The 21,205-nt window shown below is 44.5% G+C and overlaps 1 long non-coding RNA gene across 1 annotated transcript; it reads right to left on the minus strand.

The window, feature by feature from the left end:
• Positions 1-16,271: 16,271 nt before the first annotated feature.
• Positions 16,272-18,892, minus strand: LOC133375085 (uncharacterized). The gene is made up of 2 exons (XR_009760070.1): positions 18,366-18,892; positions 16,272-17,624 (listed from the first exon to the last, which is right to left on the minus strand). It is a non-coding gene; the product is annotated as an uncharacterized LOC133375085 (long non-coding RNA).
• Positions 18,893-21,205: the final 2,313 nt, after the last annotated feature.

Raw genomic sequence — 21,205 nt, forward strand, 5'->3', positions numbered from 1 at the left:
CACTCATTGGCATGAGTTTTCAACACTTGGCATAAACAAGTCACTGAATTCTAAGAAAATATGCAATGTCAAGTTGACTTTTTGCTTCCTGGCAAAGAAAGATCTCCCGTCACCCCTCCTCTTGTCCTTTATGACTCCCTTGACAGAATATGGCAAGCAAGCAAGCATTTCGACACTTTATAACTTCCAGCTGTTGCCTTAGTTCCTTTGCACAGAAATTGCAGCAAATGACTAAAAGAAATTAAAACTGAAATGAACCACAACAGATAATAGTCATGCTGATAGATAGGATTTATTGTAGTGTGGAAAGGAATGCATGAACGCATTTGAGAAGACCACCTTCAAAAAGTCAACCAGACATTTTGTGCAGGAGAGTGAAATGACAGGTGAATTAAAATGACATAAGGCAAAGATATGCAAGCAAGTAAGTCCTTCCCTGGAAACTGGAAGCATCATCACTTTTGCAGACCTGAAGAATATTCAGAGATCTAGGAAGGGATGACAAGGGGACATTCTCTGCATTTTCGTATCATATCAGTGTTGCAGCAATTCATTATTGTTTTCTGATTGAATTCATTTGTTATCGTTGTGTGTGAATCTTTCTTCACTGTACGTGTATGTGTACTGTCTTGGGATACTCTTCTTTTCTTACTCTCTCTTTCAAAACCATTCTGTCTCATTCCAATCCCATTGGTTATTTGGGGCCTCATCTGATCAGTTAAATCTCAAGCTCTATAATAGGAAACAAAGAATGGCTACAGGTTTGTTCTTCTTCACATAAGTGGATAAAATTTGCAGGCATATGACCAGAGTGGATTAAGCATGACAAGTTTAAAGATGTTTTCTTTTCACATATTTTTACTTCTTTTTTATGATATTCTAAATTGTTTTTAGAGCTTCTGTTTGCCACTTTCGGCTGCTACTGGGAGGAAGGATGGGATATACATCTAATAATAAATCATAATAAATGAATAAATAAAATAAATATCAGGCATCTGACCAGAGTGGATTAAGCATGACAAATTTCAACTAGATCCATGGTTTTCATGGAAGGAATATTTATTCATGTATTTATTTATTTTTAAAAAAAGAGGAAAAGTTTCTAGCAGTTCCTCCAAGAGAGGGTGAATAGTGCAGATATGGTCGTCTCTCAGAGATTCTGGAGAAAAGGGTTGGTGAATAACAGTGTTAAGAAGATCTTCTGGGGCAGAGATTTTGATATGTTTTCTTTCAGACCTTCGGCAGCTTGATCCACCCTCCCAAAGTGCAAACTTTGCATGCATCCAGCTTAGATCATACTAATTAGCGTCTCTGCAATCACTGCCCAGGTCGCTGGGAGTCCCATAGATTGGGTTCCAAGAACATTCCCTTTGATTTTGAATTAAGAGATAAGTACCTCTTGTGTTCTATTTCATTTTGGGAGTCTCAGCATTCTCGTTAATTAATTTTGCGGAACTTTACAAAGTTGTCTGGAGACTTTTACACTCTGGTCCTCCGGACGCAATATTACCATCAATAGCCCACTGTAATGAGTTTGCGAGGCACTTCCAAGATAAGATCATAAACATCCGTCGGGACCTTGACTCCAATATTGCAACAGCTGAATCTAATGAGGTGTCCAGAACACAGTCTTGTCCTGTTTTATTGGATGAGTTTCAGTTGGTACAGCTCGAGGATGTGGACAAGGTGCTTGGACAGGTACGGGCGACCACTTCCGCTCTGGACCCTTGCCCCTCGTGGATAATAAAAGCTAGAAGAAATGGAACGGCCAGCTGGGCCAAGGAGGTGATTAATGCCTCCTTACGAGAGGGAGTGGTCCCACTTTGCCTGAAACAGGCGGTAGTGAGACCGCTCCTAAAAAAGCCCTCCTTGGACCCTGACAATTTTAACAACTGTAGGCCGGTAGCAAATGTTCCATTTCTGGGCAAGGTTCTAGAGCACATGGTCGCTCGCCAACTCCAGGCCCTTTTGGGTGAAACTGAATATCTGGATCCATTTCAATCCGGCTTTCGGCCGGGGTTTGGTACAGAAACAGCCTTGGTCGCCCTGTATGATGACCTCTGTCGGGAGAAAGACAGAGGGAGTGTAACTCTGTTGGTTCTCCTTGATCTCTCGGTGGCTTTTGATACCATCGACCATGGTATCCTTCTGGGGCGACTCGCGGATTTAGGAGTTGGAGGCACTGCTTGGCGGTGGCTGTGTTCCTATCTCGGGAATCATCTCCAGAGGGAGATGCTTGGGGAACATTACTCGAGTCCCTGGGTGCTACAATATGGGGTCCCGCAGGGCTCAGTTCTGTCCCACATGCTTTTTAATATCTATATGAAGCCGCTGGGCGAGGTCATCAGGAGTTTTGGAGTGCGCTTCCAGCAATATGCTGATGATACGCAGCTCTATTTCTCCTTCTCATCTTCTTCAGGTGAGGCTGTTGCTGTACTGAACCGCTGCCTGGCCGCGATAATGGACTGGATGAGAGCTAACAGACTGAAGCTCAATCCAGACAAGACTGAGATGCTGTTGGTCGGGGGGCCCTCTGCTCAGATGGTTGATGTCAGACCTGCCCTAGATGGGGTTACACTCCCCCTAAAGGAACAGGTCCATAGTTTGGGGATCTTATTAGATCCGCTTCTGTCACTCGAGGCCCAAGTAGCCTCGGTGGCACGAAATGCGGTCTACCAGCTTCGGCTGGTAGCCCAACTACGACCCTATCTGGACAGGGAGAACCTAGCCTCAGTTACTCACGCTCTGGTAACCTCTAGATTGGATTACTGTAATGGTCTCTACATAGGGTTACCTTTGAAAACGATTCGGAAACTTCAGCTAGTGCAGAATGCCGTGGCCAGAGTTCTTACTGGGACGAAGAAATTCGACCACATAACACCTATTCTGGCCCAACTGCACTGGCTTCCAATACGTTTCCGGGCCAAAGTGTTGGTCCTTACCTATAAAGCCCTTAATGGCACTGGACCGCAAAATCTGATGGAACGCCTCTCTCGCTATGTTCCTACCCGTTCACTCCGCTCGACGTCTAAGGCCCTTCTCCGGGTCCCAACTCATACAGAGGCCCGGAGAACAATAACAAGATCTAGGGCCTTTTCGGTGGTGGCCCCTGAATTATGGAATGCCCTCCCAGATGAGATACGCCTGGCGCCTTCTCTGTCATTTTTTCGGCGCCAGGTAAAAACCCACCTCTTCACCCAGGCATTTTAAGCTTTTTATTTTAATTTAATCTTATGTTTATTTTCTTTTACTCTGTTTTTAAATATGTTTTATAATTGTATGCGCAATACACACTTGCTTGTATTTTAAATATTGTGGTTTTATCGTGTTGTACAACGCCCTGGGAGCTGTTGCTATAGGGCTGTTTAGAAATGCAATTAAATAAATTAAATAAAATAAATAAATTTTGAGCATCATTCATGTTGTCCTTGCTACTTCAGAGCCATAACAACTGCTGGATGACCGCAAAGTTTCACGTGGAGGGTGTGGTGTTTGCCAACTCAGCCCTGTCCGGGTCCATCTCTCTGCAGAGTGCAGACATACTTGGCGTCTCCTTAAGGCTTTGCTCTTATGGTTTAACACTGCAGCAATCTTAGGGGCTAACAAAGCAAGAGTTCTCATAAAAGAGCACCTCTATGACATTGAACAACCAAGTAATTTGGCTGCTATAAGAAATTTCTGCCCATAGTATAAAAGTTTTCCACTTAGTCATCTGAACTCACTGGCACCATATTTACAAAATTAATGAATGAATTAAATGTAGAAGAGCTTTTCCTAGAGCAAGATTGAACAGATTACCATCAGCCATATTAAAAGGGCATTGTAGAAGAATTCCACTGTAAAATGGTGTATGCCCATGTAGAGTTGGTAGTGTTGGAACAGTAGCCCATGCAATGGTATTCTGCCCTTTCTTTAGAGATTTGAGAAGTGAGCTGATTACTCCACTGTTATTATTGTTACTTTTGACCTTCGGCAGCTTGATCCACCCTCCCAAAGTGCAAACTTTGCATGCATCCAGCTTAGATCATACTAATTAGCATCTCTGCAATTACAGCCCAGGTCGCTGGGAGTCCCATAGATTGGGTTCCAAGAACATTCCCTTTGATTTTGAACTAAGAGATAAGTACCTTTTGTCTTCTATTTCATTTTGGGAATCTCGGCATTCTCGTTAATTAATTTTCAGCATCATTCATGTTGTCCTTCCTGCTTCAAAGCCATAACAACTGCTGGATGACCGCAAAGTTTCGCATGGAGGGTGTGGTGTTTGCCAACTCAGCCCTGTCCAGGTCCATGTCTCTGCAGAGTGCAGACATACTTGGCGTCTCCTTAAGGCTTTGCTCTTATGGTTTAACACCGCAGCAATCTTAGGGGCTAACAAAGCAAGAGTTCTCATAAAAGAGCACCTCTATGGCATTGAACAATAAAGAAATTTGGCTGCTATAAGAAATTTCTGCCCATAGTATAAAACTTTTCCGCTTAGTCATCTGAACTCACTGGCACCATATTTACAAAATTAATGAATGAATTAAATGTAGAAGAGCTTTTCCTAGAGCAAGATTGAACAGATTAACGTAAGCCATATTAAAAGGGCATTGTAGAAGAATTCCACTGTAAAATGGTGTATGCCCATGTAGAGTTGGTAGTGTTGGAAGAGTAGAATATATCTACTGTCCAAAGAAAGTAGCCTAAGTTTTTCAGGGTCAGCAAGAGACAGACACACAGACAGACACCACAAACTCACCAGATGCTCAGACCCCTCCATGGCAGGAGGGGGAGAGAGAAAAAGTATTTTTAAAACCGAGGCTTGAATCTAGGAAAAGAAGCTGAGAAGGAGAGAAGGGGGGGCAATGGTGATCTGCGCTCCAACACATATAGCCACACTCTAAAACAACACTCTCAAGGCAGGACTGCAGGGAGAGAACCAGGGAGAGAGTCTTGGTTTCGGTGCAAACCTTGAGACTAAGATATTCTTGCCTGTTTTTGGTTCAGAGCTCCTACACGTCACTCCAGCTGCATTCATCTGCCCAGTCTGGGTCTAGAATAGGTCACCCCTCCTAGGGCCAGTTCTAAAGGGCGGCCAGGTTGGGCACTGGCCTGAGGGCCCCGGAGCTACAGGAGCCCCTGAGCGGCCCTTGAGGGGGCCTCCGCTCCCCTTCTGCAATCTGTGCCCCCCCACGCCCCATCTTACATGTCATCCGGCTTTTTAGCATTGCCCTTAATAAAGATGGTGGCCGCAGCTTCCCTAAGGTACTGAAGCCGCTGCCGCCATCTTAGTTAATGGCAGAGATATGCACGCATAGCACACACGTGTGCCATCAATAAAGATGGCGGCGGAGGCTTCATTCCCCTTAGGGAAACCACGGCCGCCATCTTCATTAAGGGCAATGGGAAAGACTAGACAGGTAGGGGGCACGGGGGCGTGCGTGCACACACCCACCCACCGGGGGCCAGGGCAAGCTGATGCCCAAGGGCCCCCGCATGCCTGGAGCCGGCCCTGGCTCCAGTTATGTCTAATTCCATATAAAGATGTGTGCATTTTGAGGAATTGGTGCTAAATTCCAACCAATACCGGTGGCGGAAATCCCGCTCCGGAGATGTCCGGACACAGGTTAGAGTAGCAGTAGCTGCCTACCAAGTGGCAATAAGGGTAGGAAAGAAGGCTTTCTTTGCTGCCTCTATTGCGTCTGCGGAGTGCTGTCCCAGGAGGCTGTTCCAGGTGGTCCGAAGCCTGCTCGGTCCAGTTGTTCAGGAACCCTTGGAACAGTCAAAGGCCTCCTGTGACTTATTAGCAAAACACTTCGCCGATAAAATCGAACACTTACGGAGCTCGATCCCGTGCGCCGTGGAAACAGTGGATGAACCAGAGTTGGCCAGTTGCATGCCGGTAAATTGGGATCGGTTTCGGCTTCTCCCTTCTGAGGAAGTGGACAAGGTGCTTTCATCTGTGAAGCCAACCACTTGTCTTACTGATCCTTGCCCTTCGTGGCTCCTTGTGAGCTGCAGAGAGAAATTGGGCGAGGGGATCAAAGCGGTGGTAAACGCATCCTTGAAAGAGGGTGTGATGCCATCAGCCTTCAAGGAGGCAATTGTAAAGCCCATCTTAAAGAAGCCCTCCTTGGATCCCCAAGTATTCGATAACTTCCGCCCAATTTCGAATCTGCCATTTCTGGGCAAGGTCATTGAGCGAGTGGTGGCCAACCAGTTGTCAGCACACTTGGATGAAACGGATTATTTGGATCCATACCAATCGGGTTTTAGGACTGGTCACGGAACTGAAACAGCCTTGGTCGCTCTGGTAGATGATTTGAGGAGGGCATTAGATACGGGAGAATCCACCTTTCTTGTCCTCCTCGATCTCTCAGCGGCTTTTGATACTGTCGACCACAGTATCCTTCTGCTTCGCCTGGAGGGATTGGGAATTGGAGGCACTGTATTACAGTGGTTCCATTCCTTTCTCTCCGATAGGTACCAACAGGTAGCGTTGGGGGAAAAGGTATCAGACCCTTAGCCTCTCAATTGTGGTGTGCCACAGGGCTCTATCCTCTCTCCCATGCTATTTAACATCTATATGAAGCCACTGGGGGCAATCATCAGGAGATTTGGGCTGCAGTGTCATCAATATGCGGATGACACTCAGCTCTATCTCTCGTTTAAATCTTCACCAGAGTTGGCTGTGGAGACCTTGTCCAAGTGCCTGGAATCCGTGAGTGGATGGATGGGAAGGAACAAGCTGAAGTTGAACCCCGATAAGACCGAGGTACTACTTGTGGGGGACAAGAGAAGGTTGGGCGACATTGACCTGAAGTTCAACGGGGTGAGTTTACCCCTAAAGGACCAGGTCCGCAGCCTTGGGGTTGTGCTTGATTCCAGGCTGTCCATGGAGGCTCAGATTTTGGCAGTGAGCCGGGCAGCCTGGTACCAACTACACCTCATACGAAGGCTGCAACCCTACCTTCCTGTTCACCAGCTCCCACTAGTGGTCACCTCTCGTTTGGACTACTGTAATGCGCTCTACGTGGGGTTACCCTTGAAAACGGTCCGGAAATTACAACTGATACAAAATGAGGCGGCTCGACTACTTACGAATAGTCGCCGCCGAGATCACATCACACACACATACACACACACACACACACATGCACCACAAACTCACCAGATGCTCAGACCCCTCCATGACAGGAGGGGGGGAGAGAAAAAGTCTTTTTAAAACCAAGGCTTGAATCTAGGAAAAGAAGCTGAGAAGGAGAGGAGAAGGGGGGCAATGGTGGTCTGCGCTTCAACACATATAGCCACACTCTAAAACAACGCTGTCAAGGCAGGACTGCAGGGAGAGAACTGGGGAGAGAGTCTGGGTCTCAGTGCAAACCTTGAGACTAAGAGATTATTTTGTGCTTTTGGTTCAGAGCTCTTACATCTCACTCCAGCTGCATTCATCTCCCCATTCTGAGCATAGGATAGGTTCTCTCTCCTACCTGTCACTCTTTATAGCAATAGGGATCTTTGATCTCTTTAGTTTAAAATTATGAATGGGTTAGGATATTATTTTATTTATTTATTTATTATCTTAAAATATTTCTATCCTGCCCTTTTACCCTATAATACGGCACTCAGGGCGGCTTAAAAAAATAAAATCAGACATGTACATAATAAAATTGTAAGCAGTAAAATCACAAAAACATTAAAATAAATTAAAATACATAAAATACAATTAAAATACATAAAATAATATATATATATACACACATAAACATATATACATATACATTAATATATATATATATATATATATATATAAGACAGTTTTGAAAGCAACAAACAGAACTTCACTCAAGCTTATATATATATATATATATATATATATATATATGATTAATGCTGCCACGCACCCAAGTAATTTTGTAATGCTATCCTTCTCTTTTTCTCAATGAAAGAAAGCTTTGCTTTAGTCTGGTTTGTACCTGCATTGTTTGGTTATATACGTACCATTTAGTCACATTTCAGGGCAAAGCGCTTGTTTCTATCCCTAGCAAAAGATCCCCCTCCTCTCAAAGAGGTGTGTTTCATGGGCCATGTGGGTGGCAAGTTCACACACTCAGGCTCCCAATTCCACGTGCCGTAACATTATCCTTCCCAGGGCCTTCAACTAACTTCAATGTAGTTTTACTTGTGCAGACCAAGACCAGAGGGTGCCGGAAATATCTGCAAAATTTTTACCAGATGCCGTTAGAACAAGATCTTCATTGGTACCTTGGGTTTTAATCTGATCTAGGTTGTTTTGTTGTTGATGATGAGGATGAGGATGGTTTTATTTGTCCATTTCTCATACAATCATGGATTTTGGATATATCAGTTTCACCGGTTGGTATTCACCGGTTCCCTCCGGTATTGGAGGGAAGGTGGGGACATACAGGAGATTATTGAAGAAGTCATGCTAGATGCATGATGGGACAGGGTTCCTGTAACTTGCCAATTAGCGGAAGGGGGAAAAAGGGGGAAATTGGAAGCCTTCTCTTCCTTAGTTTTTAGAGTCCTTGTGATCCAAAATGTTTTGAGCAGAGACAAAGGGAAAGGACCAGACTAAAGTGAGCAGGACTAGGGATGGCTGAGAAACTCAATTCAATTCACCTTTAATGCTGAATTTATCAAATTCACATTTTCCAAAATGATATGAGAACTGAAACACGGCCATATTTCAACATCCCCACTTCTCTGTGTTCTTTTCTATGCAGTCTAACCAACCAGTGTTTTACGAATACTGATTACGTGAAGGGAAACTGTGATCAAAATGAATACATGCAAGAAAATAACATGCAAATATGCATTGTGTGAAGGGAATCTCTTGCAAAATTGTGTACATTAGACTCAACTGGAGAAATTCACAGGAAAATGTTTGGGAATTTTTGTTACTGTAGAAACCTGGAGAAGTGAATTTAAGACTGGAAGAATGAGAAATGGAGGGAAACAAAACTGACAGCTCTTTGCATCTCTCTGCACGACACAGCACTACCAAATTTCCAGGAGTACACTTCCATCTCTGCAAAGATTTGTGGGAGGTCTCCATTGGATGGGGAAGACTTAAATCCAGTAGCACTTGGTGGGACAGAGTGACGTGGCATTGCTCACTTGGCTTCCTACATGGACCCACTGCTGCTAACTGAGAGATTCAGACGTGGTGGAAGTTCAGTGATGGTGCAGTGAAGGATAGCAACAGCCTCCTTGCAACGTCTTGATATCAACATCCTGAGTTGGCATTTTAAGGTCTTTCTAGATGCACATTTAATTTTTATGCAACTATATAGCTAAATTCGGCGTGCCATTCAGCATCTTGAAATGGTACACCAACAATGGCATATCTTCAAAGAAGAGAATGTCACTTTTTCCAATTAAAATGCTATCATTTAGGTTGTTAATTACAGCAGACAGGTTAATGCTTTATCTGTCCCAATCTTATCATGGGCTGGATTTACGATGTGCTCTTAATCTTTCAATGATCCGGATGTTTTCTAAGAACAGTGCTGACGCAATATATGCAAGTCGGGGAACAGTATAAATGCTATCACCATTTCAGTTATTGCCACCAGTGTCTTTTGGCATCCCACGAATTTTGGGGTTCACCTTTTTCTGCTGTTGGTAAGTTGTCTTTACATAAATGCTTTGTGAGAAGAGGGTGTGAAGGTTCTCTGTGCCTTTGGAGCATATTTGTTTGGGATTTTGGTATTTGAAACGAAATTTGGGAAGAGGAAAATGAGAAAACTAGGGTATTTTCCAATTCTACTCACATATTTGGTGTGACTCACCATGAAAACGGAAGACCATGATGATCACTGGAACAGTGTGATACGTTTGATTCTACCTGAGTTTGTGACCTGATCCTGTGGCATCAAGTTCATTATTAGCAATGGGCATCCCTACCTAGAGCAAGCTCCATTCAACTCAATGAGGTTTGCTTCTGAGTAGGCAAAGGTAGGATTTCACTGTCAGTCTAGGAATATCTGCAGACTTCCTTTATGCAGACACAGAGGGCTCCAGTTTGCTTCTTCCAAACAACAAGCAAAGGAAAATCTTTGATGGTAAAAGAGTAGTGTATTAGGAGGCTGTTTCTGCTGTTCCAAAAAAAGGAGTTGCTGGATGAGGGGCAAGAGCATCTCCTGTTTGGTTTCTTTTGTTTGTATTCCAGAAGGAAGAGAGAGTTAGGGTCCTCCAGCTGACTAGGTTTGCCTACCTTTACCTGTGCTCTTCTCTACCGAACTTCCTTCCATTGTAAACTGATATGCTCAGGGAAGCTGACCTGCCCCTCCTTCCTTTGTCTTCTTCTTCAACTGTCCGAGGAGAGAGGATACATCTTTGACTTTGCTCTCTCTCCTGAGCCATGAGGGCAATACCCAAGTTTGGGCATTGCACCTCCAACTTAGTTAGTTAGTTAGTTAGTTAGAACTACGTATGCTTTTCCTATCTACTCTGTATTTCTATAAATAAAGCAGCTTTTCTTATTGTGCTAAGTCTTAAGTCTGAGTGGTCTAAATGCAGGGTAAAAGTCTGCTCCTTACGTAACTACACAAACGGGCACACACGCAGCTCAGACCACTGAGGATCTCTGCACATATATACATATTTCCATCACAGAGTCAACCAAAATTACAGGAGGCATTTTGAAAGGAGCCCATCATGGAGAGGCAGCCCTAATCTCTCTGTAAAAGCAAGACATGCTTTGAGACCTCTGCCTTCCTGCCATTTAGGGATTAGGGTTTGCTGGCACAATGCAGCTGTTTGATCTCTCCCTCCCCTTCCAATATTAAGCAGGCGGCTTTTTGCACTGCCTCAAGATGCAACCCGAATCCCATTAAACCCTGGAGTAAGCCCCATTCAATTTAATGTAGGGATGGTTAGCCTGGCAACCTTGATCAACGTGTTCTTGAAGCTACAATGAACACCTGATGGGATTCACATTATTAGCCACAGCTGATGAAGACACAGCCAATGGTTCTGCAAAAAGTCATTTCTGATTCAGCTTCCGGGAAATTGTGTTTTACAGAGCAGGCGCTGGAGGGGAGGGAACTGGCCGAAGGGTAGGTGGAGGGAAGCAAGAAAATCAGAGGAAGAGAATCGAGTTAGTAGGCATGCCCAAGATGAATGGAAAGAGGGGCAGTAGAAATCACCATTGGAGCATGTGTGTTGTGAGGCAGGTATGTGCTGCACCCCCTCCCCTTGCCATAGGACATGAAAATGAAAATGTAAGCATATGGTTATTGCAGGAACAGTGTGATGGAATTGTTTTATTTTAAGTATACGACCTAATCCAGGGGCAAGAAATTCATGATGAGGAGTGGGCATCAGTTCTGTGCACTTCCTACACTGTGAGAGAAATAGGGGTGATTCAAGCGAGGCTTTCACATGTCCAAGTTGGACTGAACCTTTAAAAGTGCATCTCTAGCTGGACTCAGATGCCCCCAAATTTAAAATGGGAGGTACTGTGTTTCTACCCCCACCCACCCGCTTTCCCTTACACAAGTCAGTTGGGGGAGCGATCTCTGCCAGCATGATGAGGATGTCTTCTCACAAATCCATGCTGGAGAGCAGACTCCACCAGTCAACATTTGGGGTGTATGAAAGGTGATCTGTGGGGTGACCTCTCCCAACTGCAACCTCCCCCTACACCACCCCTACTTACCCCCATTGAATACTGTTGTACAGACTTGAGAAGTATTACATTTTCCATCCAGGAGAACCCCTGCGGGTCTCAAACTGAAATGTCACCAGCTTCCAATCCTGTGATACTTCGAACAGCACCCTTTCACAGGAAGGAAAAGAGAGGCTCCAATGCTTTACCAATATACTTCCTTGCTCCCCACCACACCAAACCCCCATCCAGTGAATGCCAAGGAGCTTCCTCCTCCGGTACAATCTTGCCTTGCCCTTTGCTGCTGTCCGTTCAGCATAACATAGGGAGCGGACGTTTAGTGTTGTGGCAATGACCCTTTGGGATTCCCTTCCCTTAAATATTAGACAGACGCAGTCTCTGTTATATTTTAGGCACCTACTGAACACCTTCCTCTTTCAACAAGCCTTTTACACAGAGACCCTCGTAGTTTGTGTCTGTGTTGGAATTGCTTTCCAAAATGTTTTTAAAGCTGGGTATCTTCTTAAAATAAGATTGGGTTTGATTAGTTTTTAAAGCTGTTTCAATGTATTTTTAAGTTGTTTTATGGTGCTTTTCGTGGTTTGTTTGCCACGATCTCCTTCTGGGAGGAAGGTCAGGATATAAATTGAATAAACAATATATAATCAAACAAGTATTAAAGTGCACGTCAACATTCACAAGATTAAATGATTCCACTCCTTTCCCCCCCAGATTCTTTCTAGACTGGAAAGTCATCTATCAACATCAGAGTGATAGAAATGCCCCGGCGACAGCCGTTGGTCTATAAATTTCATGTTCCTCATTTCGTCTGGCCACAACCCCATCCTCCCCTGTCTGTGCTCCCATCATTGCCATGGACAGAGCCCTATCCTGTTGGAATTACTATGCATGTTGCTACTGGCTACCCACTACGCCGGCATCCTCCCCTGTCTGTTGGAGTCCCTGTATCAGTTTTGGAAGTTGGCAGATCACTATAACTCCTGAGCAACAAGCCAAACCAGAGATATGGTAGGTTCTCAGGCCCTAGCTTTCCTCTGCCTTTATCAGAAATTCATTTGCCACCGCTGATGCAACCAAACTCATTTCTTTACAATCCCAAAACAAGCTCACATCTCCTCTGGAGACGGGTCCTGTGCTGTGTGCAGGATGAGCTCACCCCTTCATTGAATGGAAACAAGATCATTACAGGAATGAAACAGAATAGTACCCGAATTGCACAAAATGGATTCACAGCTGATGATTGTATGGGTTTAGGTGCCAGAAATGTTGAGCCTCTCCATCCAAACAAACAAGAGCAGACTGCAGTGCACAGCAATACTGTCCTTCCTGCCTTCCCTTCCTCCAATTGCAAACTCTTAGGTTTCCCAACTCCCTCTCCCATCCACCAAGACTTCTGTTCACTTCACTCAAACCCTGAACTCTTGTATTTGATGTGTTCACATTCCCTTAGTAACGTTGCCCTGACCCTCTCTTTGGATGGCTAAACTGTATTTCCAAAAGCTCAGCTGAACTTTTAAGTTACTGCAATGCTAGAAATTTGGGGACTGAAGGAAAATTTCACTGGGGGGTAGAATTATCATTGGGGGAAAATGACCTCATTCCCCCCCCCCAGTTGCTACGCCCTTGACGTTTTTGCTTTTTCTGTCAAGGCAACCTGAATGCACTTTCAACAGAATTTGAGGGATAGCAAAGAGTGAATGACATATGCTTGTCAAAGAGGGACTGGCTCATCCTGCACGCAGCACAGCACTTGTCACCAGAGGAGATGAGAGCTAGTTCTGGAACTGTAAATAAAGGAGTTTGGTTGCATCAGTGATGACGACTGACCGTTAGACAAAGGATGAAAAAGGCCAAAAGCAGAGACTGCTCCATATCTCTGGGCAGGGTTGTTTCTCAGAGGGCCTTCATATCTTCTGGGTGCCCATATTGGTCTGTGGACGGTAATGTTAAAGGGAATTGGGTTGATCCTCACCACGTTTGGTGGGGTAAACATAGATGGCATTCCATAGGTGGACATAGTAGTGAGACAGGTATAAATCTGTAGAGGGGAAAATAGTGGAATCATTCAGGCTGATGAATCTTGATGTGCACTAGGATCCGATCAAAATTTTGTTCTTAATTTTACATTTTAGAAATATTGCAAGGTAAGTTTTCTGAAAGATGGGGTCTAAATTCATTAAAGAAATAAAGGAGCCAATGAAATGTTAACACCTTAGGCCCTGTGAGTTCCTGGTCCCAAACCAGAATAATGCTTCATCTGAGTCTCTTCAATGGGATGATGTCACACTCTCCATATCCAGGCTGCTAGACACCACCCATAAGTCTAAGACAGACCAAAAAGCCAAATGACATCCATCTCCATGAGTCCATCTCCTCCTAAGGGGCCCTGTTCAATACAATACAAAATGTATTGTTCACCTTTCTGAAGCTGCTCAACATGGAAAGGCTTCCCTGCACTCCTCTTCCCCCTACAATAAACCTCATCTATCTGCACCCATATGATCTGTTGTGGTCTTGCTATGCTTTTACTCATTTGGAGCAATCAGATTTAGATTCCGGTTGGTGGAAGATTGCTCAAGATAGAAGTAATCTGAGGAAAGATAGAGTGTTGAGAGTTCAACACTAAAAGGGCAGTCTTAGTGGTTGGTTCCTGTTTGAGTAAGGTCCCAAAGTTCAATTCCAGCATCCTTTTCAAAAGGATTAAAAATCTGGGTGGAACTCTCCCAGTTCAGATATTAAGACCTGAGCTGAGCTGAGTCCAATTATTTCCCCTCAGTGTCAAGGTAACTCTCAGGATTGTTGGTGAAATTGGATCGAGGCATCACCATTTCTAGAGATTCCCACTGGTATTTTGTAAGATGGCCCTCAATGGATGAATGTGCTTTGGCATTCTGTTCTAGTATACAGTCCAATTTCATCTGGAACATTCTGCATCTAGGGATCCCACACAAAGAATAAAAGATTCATCAAATGGAACAATGTGTCCCAAGGCTGACTTGTGTTTGCCAAAGTGTTTGTGAGGTATATGCTTTGTGCTGCCCTCTGGGGGGCAGTTTTGGGATATAGCAGACCCAAAGACAGGTGTGGGTTGAAACAGGACACAATACCACAACTGATTGATGTTGGCATGGCACTGGAGATAGGGTCGAAGTCTCCTCAAACCACCTGCCTGTTGTTTGACAACTGCCTCAGAACAACTATCGAGGAAACCCGGGGAGTTGGCAAGGGTAAAATGGATCCAGTCTGGTGCTTTCCAGGTATCTGGAGCACCACTAGCAGGGAAGCTGACCTGCCCCTCCTTCCTTTGACTTCTTCTTCCACCATCCAAAGAGAGAGGAGACATCTCTGACTTTGTTCTCTCCCCTGAGCCATGAGGGCAATGTCCATGTGTGGGTACTGCATCTCCAACTTAGTCAGGTACTTAGAACTAGGTATGTCTTTCCTCTCTGCTGTGTATTTCTATAAATAAAGTAGCTTTTCTTATTTTACTAAGTCTTAAGTCTCAGTGATCTAAATGCAGGGTCAAACCTGCTTCTAAGGTAAATACAAACACTGGCACATGCAGCTCAGACTCTGAGTATCTCTGCACGTTTCCATAACACATGTCAATCTCTTTCATAGCTTAAATTGGCAGAATGTTGGCCCTGAACACATTATTAAGGTTGCGTATGCACTAACCCATCTGCAATACAAAAACGTAGTTTTTCTTAATCCAGAATCGCACATACTCTTCCTCAACATGCTACTTTCCATCTAGATTGATTCTAGATCCTGCCGTCCACAAGGGTGAACATGATTATTTGATAAACACATTGAAAACCTTCCCCTTAATTAGGTTGTCCATGCCTTTCCCTCCATGTGCATGTCTCCACAGAATTAAAAAGCAAGTGATGATTGTGATCTTGCAATAGGCCCACCCACAACATCATTGGGAAGGTATGAGTAAACCCTGCATGACAGTTCAGGGACTGCCATGTCCACACACACCCCATCCAAAAAGCTTCAGAAATATTGTGAAGTCCTAGGAATCTGCAGAAGATCCCTGAGAAATGTTGTCAATCTTCTTAAAGCTGACCTTATTAATACAATATTGGTTTCCCTTGTCAATCCCACAGATACAATACCCCTGGCATTTCCCAGCAGAGAAAACACAGATCTACTCCCAAGTTAAGAGCCATTTGGGTGCTCAGTTTTAAAAAAAAAGTGTGGCAGCAGGGAGCCTGTGGGTGGGGAATATTTTGGATGACAGCTCCCATCATCCGTAACCAATGCATCCTGGTCTAGTGGGGCAGTACCCCACCAATATCAGTCTGGCCTCAGACAGGCCCCACTTGCCTGGCATCTTACTTAGAACCAGCCTTAGCATCTCACTTTCGTCTCCTCCCCCTTAGCTCAGTGATTCAGTTGTAGAACAAAACTAGAGCAAGTTGGCTCCGCCTCTCACTGGCTCTGACTCCACCCACTGTTGGGCTCCCTGCCTTCCGCCCCACCAGTTCCAAAGGGTGCCACTGCCTGTGCCCATTGGCTATTGTGGCTGGGGCTGATGAGTACAGGAGGGCAAGAGCATCCGGAGGTTCTCCACCCCAGTCTTCCAACAACAGGGATTTAGAAATCATCAGAAGACACACACGCATGTGCTCTAGAATAGATTTTATTGAAAAGGAGGCAAGAGGAAATACATTTGCAGTTCCAGCGACAGGTCATGCAGAGAATGGAACAGCCTTCCTTCAAGAACTTTCAAGAAAAGAATTGAAAAGCAGACCAAAGGGTCAGCAAAAGACTATTCGAAGATACAGGGGAATGGAATGGAATTGGGGAACGTGTGTGTGTGTGTGTGTGTGTGTGTGTATGTGTGTGTAGTTTAAATCTCATTTATGGAGGTCAGTCCTAAAACCTCTTCTGTCACAGCAGTTCTCTTCATAGGAAGCAAAGTTTTGTGGTGGTCTTTGGGAGGACGTCTTATATATATTAATAGATTTTTTGCTTCCTGAAGCAAAGGGCATGATGCCCTCCTCCTTGCCATTGTATGCACAGAAGCCGGCTGGACAGGCAGTTGAATGGTGCTTCCATATTAGCAATGGGACCATGTCCTCCACTGCTCCTGACTAGAGCCCAAAAGGTTTGCTTTAGGAGTTCTTGGCTGGCAGTTTGGCACATACCGCTCTCATCTCCAGGCGAGAGAATGACGAGGGAGGGATCAGGAGGATTTAAATGTCTGGAGGGGCTCCTCCCCTGCCATACACACACTCCAGCTACTCAGGTGATTGCCTCACTATACCAAATTGTAGGGCTGAATTTGAACAAGATGGCCAACCACATCCACACAAGATGTGAATGTCTGCAGTTTTGATGAGTGCATTGTACCAAATGTGATGAGTGTCAATAAGCTGTCTGAATATACCATTAGCATTGGTGTCTAGCTAATCTGAACGACATTTTTTTAAAGAAACAAAATACACACATCTCACAAGTCCCTGATGAAGAGAATGATCATGAAAGGCAGTCAAAGAAATGGTTTGAAAATGACACACAAAGCACACATGAACAGTGGCACCAAATATCAGCAATGATGAGGGCACGTGGAACTCTGAGACTTTGTTCAGAATTGTGGACACTTCCCAGCTTTGATACTTGATGCCCATGCTCTTAGTCATTAATCTGTAGCATGGTTTTTCCATTCTTGATCGATCATGCCTTGGAGGTTTAGGATGGAGAGTAAGAGGAAAGATGAAGTTCCAGGTTGTAGGGAGATGAACCCACACAGGATGGAGGAGGATGGATGCTTCAGGGCTAGACAAGATATGGCCAGGGTACTATGCCTGGGATGATGTCACCTGGAATTCTGAAAAAATGGAAGGGCACTCTGACTAATATTCTCAGGGTCATTTGCCTTGGACCGATGAAACAGGAGAAAGGGCTAAATGGATGGATGGTCCAGATAGGATGTATGCTGGCCCTGTACATGCTGGAAATGGTGGAAGGTAGCCTGAAGGAAGATATGAAGAACAGGCATGAACACCAGCTGCAGGCTCATGAAATAAATTCTTAAAAAATATATATCTAACAGTAACATCTTTAATACTAGGTTTTCAGCACCATTGCAGACAACTTCCATCCCACAGAAGTGAAATGTTGAGTTGGACATAGGGATGGAAGAGTAATTCAGTTTGGTTCACATTGCAATCCAAACCTACCTGAAATATCTTCTCCTTTCCGACAGACCCTCTTGTGGGTTAAGATTCCTGCACTGAGCAGGGGGTTGGACTATATGGCCATGTAGGCCCCTTCCAACTCTATGATTCTATGATACTATGATTCTATGATCAGCTGATGGGGCCCTCTGGAGAGCTCCAGCATTCTCAGATGTTCAGGGTGGCAGTAGCCTGGAAGAGAGCATTCACAGAGTTGTGGAATGCCCTCCTCACAGAGGGGCACCTGCCACCTTCACATTGTAAATTCAAGGCAATGTTTAGCTTTGCACAAAATCTGTGTATCACAAAACTCCCTATTTCCTGTGAAAACATCTACCTCCCCTACTTTTCCACAGAAACTCAAGGTGGTTAAGAAATCCAGTCGGCACAACAACATTAACATATATGCCAGCTCCCATTCCTACCCCAAACATAACATATATCCCATTCAATATATATTAAATCTCTAATATGACCACAACAAATTTCAAGACAGACATCCCCTCACAAGATATTTAGTTGCAAAGGAGACATACCCATGGCAGAGGAAAATGAAAAGCAGAAGTCCCAGGATGCCAAGAGATGGTTTTGGAAAAGATCTCTCTCCAGAGTCCTTTTATACTTTTTCCTTCAGAACATCAGCGTCTTGAGTCAGCGTTGAAGAGCTTTGGAGGATTAGTTACAACCTGACCTTGGCAACCGTTGCAAGGGAGCGTCTGCCATTTGCCAATGGCGTTCCTGCATTTGCGGGGGCGTGTTTGCAGCCACCCCACTCTTCCAGAGGACTCGTGAACGTTCTGGAAGCTTGAGAAGGAGCCACGTGAGATCTTCTTACTAATCAGGAAAGGGTGGGAGGGTTAGGGTGTTTCTGCTTTGGCTGGCATGGAATTCGGGCAGGTGAGGTATATTGGGGTTAAAATTGAGGCGTTGAGGCATTATGGTAAAGGGCACTCCCTAGGGAAGCATCAGGGCTTAATGTCTGGTGGGGATCTGGAGACTGTCCTCGTGGGACCGGCTTGCGCATCATGGTGAATGCCTGTACGGCGGGCCAGGATGCGGAGGTTGGAACCACAAACCTGACTCCAATAGCAAGGAGGGAGGATTTTTCCCACATCCTTGTCTGGGGAGTTACAGTCGGAGGGGAATTATTTGCCTCAGGTAGGGAGGGATTATTCCCTCCCACTTAGGTTTAGCCTCACCTGCCGAGAGTGTTTTATAATTGATAATTGGTTGAATTGGATTTGATTTAGTGTGTTGTATTTTAATAAATATAACATTATTCCATGTTTGCGTCATGAGTCTTCTTTGGTGTGGTGGCAAATCAGTGTTTCCCTGCCCCACTTTTCTGTACTGTGCTGTTCCTACTTGGAAGAGGGAAGTGGGAGGGAACGAGAGGCTACTGAACCACTCATGCTTAGGAACGGGGGAGAAATTGGATTCAGGTTTTGCTAAATGGAGAGCTTACCAAATTCACACTTTTGGAAACTAAGCCAAAACACAGCCATCCTTTGAAATTTGGACATCTCCAAATTGTGCCATGCAGTCCCGCAGGAAAGTCACGGGTACAAATACCCACATACTAGGTAGAGTGTGCATTAGAATGCATGTGTCAAGAGTTTTTATTTTTATTTTTAAAGACAGTGTACAAAATGCATTATAATATGGAAAATTGGTTTGAAAATATGTGCATAGGAAGATAAATTTGCTCTAAAGTGCTGATGAGTTTTCATGAGGACCTTTTTTTTAAAAAAAATTGCAAATGATTGCGTTGCAAATGATTAAATTAAATGGATGAGAAAACATGGGGAACTGAACCTAAGATTCAGAAAATGAGAAACTAAGAGAAACTAGAATTGAGAGATACACCCATCACTACTTCAAGGAGCAAGGCTCCTCTAATTTGCTAGCCAGTGTGAGGAGCCTGTTCTTTTAGAAGGGGTGAAACCCCAACCAGAAGAGACAACTGCTTCCCCTGTCCGGGGATGAAAGCCTTCTGGGCAGGATCACATTTGTGGCAGGAGAGGAAGACTTGCAAGAGGCCACTTCCTGTGCCTGGATCCAAACATGCCAGCACCAGGGAGGGGGTGGGTGGAGGGTATATAAGTCCCTTCCACGCAGCCCTCTCCTCCTTCTCTGTTAGAGTGTGGCACCCAGCAAGCCCTCCCAGTTTGCAGCGTGGGATTAGTTGGTCACCTTAGAGGTGACCAAGTAGGTGTTTTTTTGTTCTCATCTGCGACTGACTTGCAGATGTAAATCGTTTGGCCTATGCCATACTCTTCTAACTGGAGGGGCAGTTAGTGGTGGGTGCTAGACAATTAGGTGAACTGGTCACTTGGCAGGTGTGTGCAGGAAAAGGAGGAGGTGGATAGGAATGGCGGATACTCTGAGGCACATTTTTTAGGTGAATAGTGAGTCCAGAGACTTCCTTTCGGGACTGTGAGGTCTTGGGTGCGGGGTCTGGATCACTATTGGAGTTCACTTGTGTCACTCACTCAGAGTTTTGAGGCTTTGAGGGGGGTGAATCAGGAAGATCTCCCTCCTCACCCCAGGGGATGTGGCAGGGGGAGAAAAGTTGAAGCCCAGCTGGTCTCCCTGTGGGGTAGCCTGCAAAATTGTGTTTATTTAGAGAAAATCACATTAAAATGGTGGAGAATTTTCATGAGGATTTTTTTGAAAAAACATTCAGAGATCACTGTGGAAATGTACACTGAATTTAACCTTGGAAAACTGAGAAATCAAGAGAACCGATCAGACAGATCTTTTCATCTCTAATCTCCAGCAGTGGAAGGTCCCTGGGCTTAAGGTGTGCGGGTGAGCAGCAGGCCTGAAGGATGATTTTCTGTTGGGTTAGTCTCAGCCTAAAGGCACAAGTGGCTAATTTAATACCACATAGGGCTTTTTCCCCATTGTGCAGGCGTTAGGTGAGCTTCCAGTTCATTGCTCCAGTTATGATTAATTCCATTCAAGGATGTTTGCATTTTGAGGAATTAGTACTAAAATGCTGACAAAACTAGAACAGAACATCAACACACATTGATCCATTGAATGGCAGTTAATGCTGCACTAGATGGAATCTCTTGCTACAAATGGTGATGCCTCAATCCAGTGTCAACAACAACCGTGAGAGGTACCTTGAAATTGTGGGGAAATAACCAGATTAAGCTGACCTCAGGCCTTAGTATCTAAGGAGGGAGAGCTCAACCCAGATTTGTATTCCTTTTGAAAAGGATGCTGGTATTGAACTTCTGTATCTTACTATAACAGTGGCCAACCTCAAAGACTATCTTGAACATCAAGACTCTTTTTCTGTTCACTTGGAGGTGACCAAAGCCTGATGAAATAATTATGAACACTGATACTGAATTTTAATCTTGAA

The sequence above is a fragment of the Rhineura floridana genome, chromosome 22 (assembly GCF_030035675.1).
Source record: "Rhineura floridana isolate rRhiFlo1 chromosome 22, rRhiFlo1.hap2, whole genome shotgun sequence".
In the NCBI taxonomy this organism is placed as follows: Eukaryota; Metazoa; Chordata; class Lepidosauria; order Squamata; family Rhineuridae; genus Rhineura; species Rhineura floridana.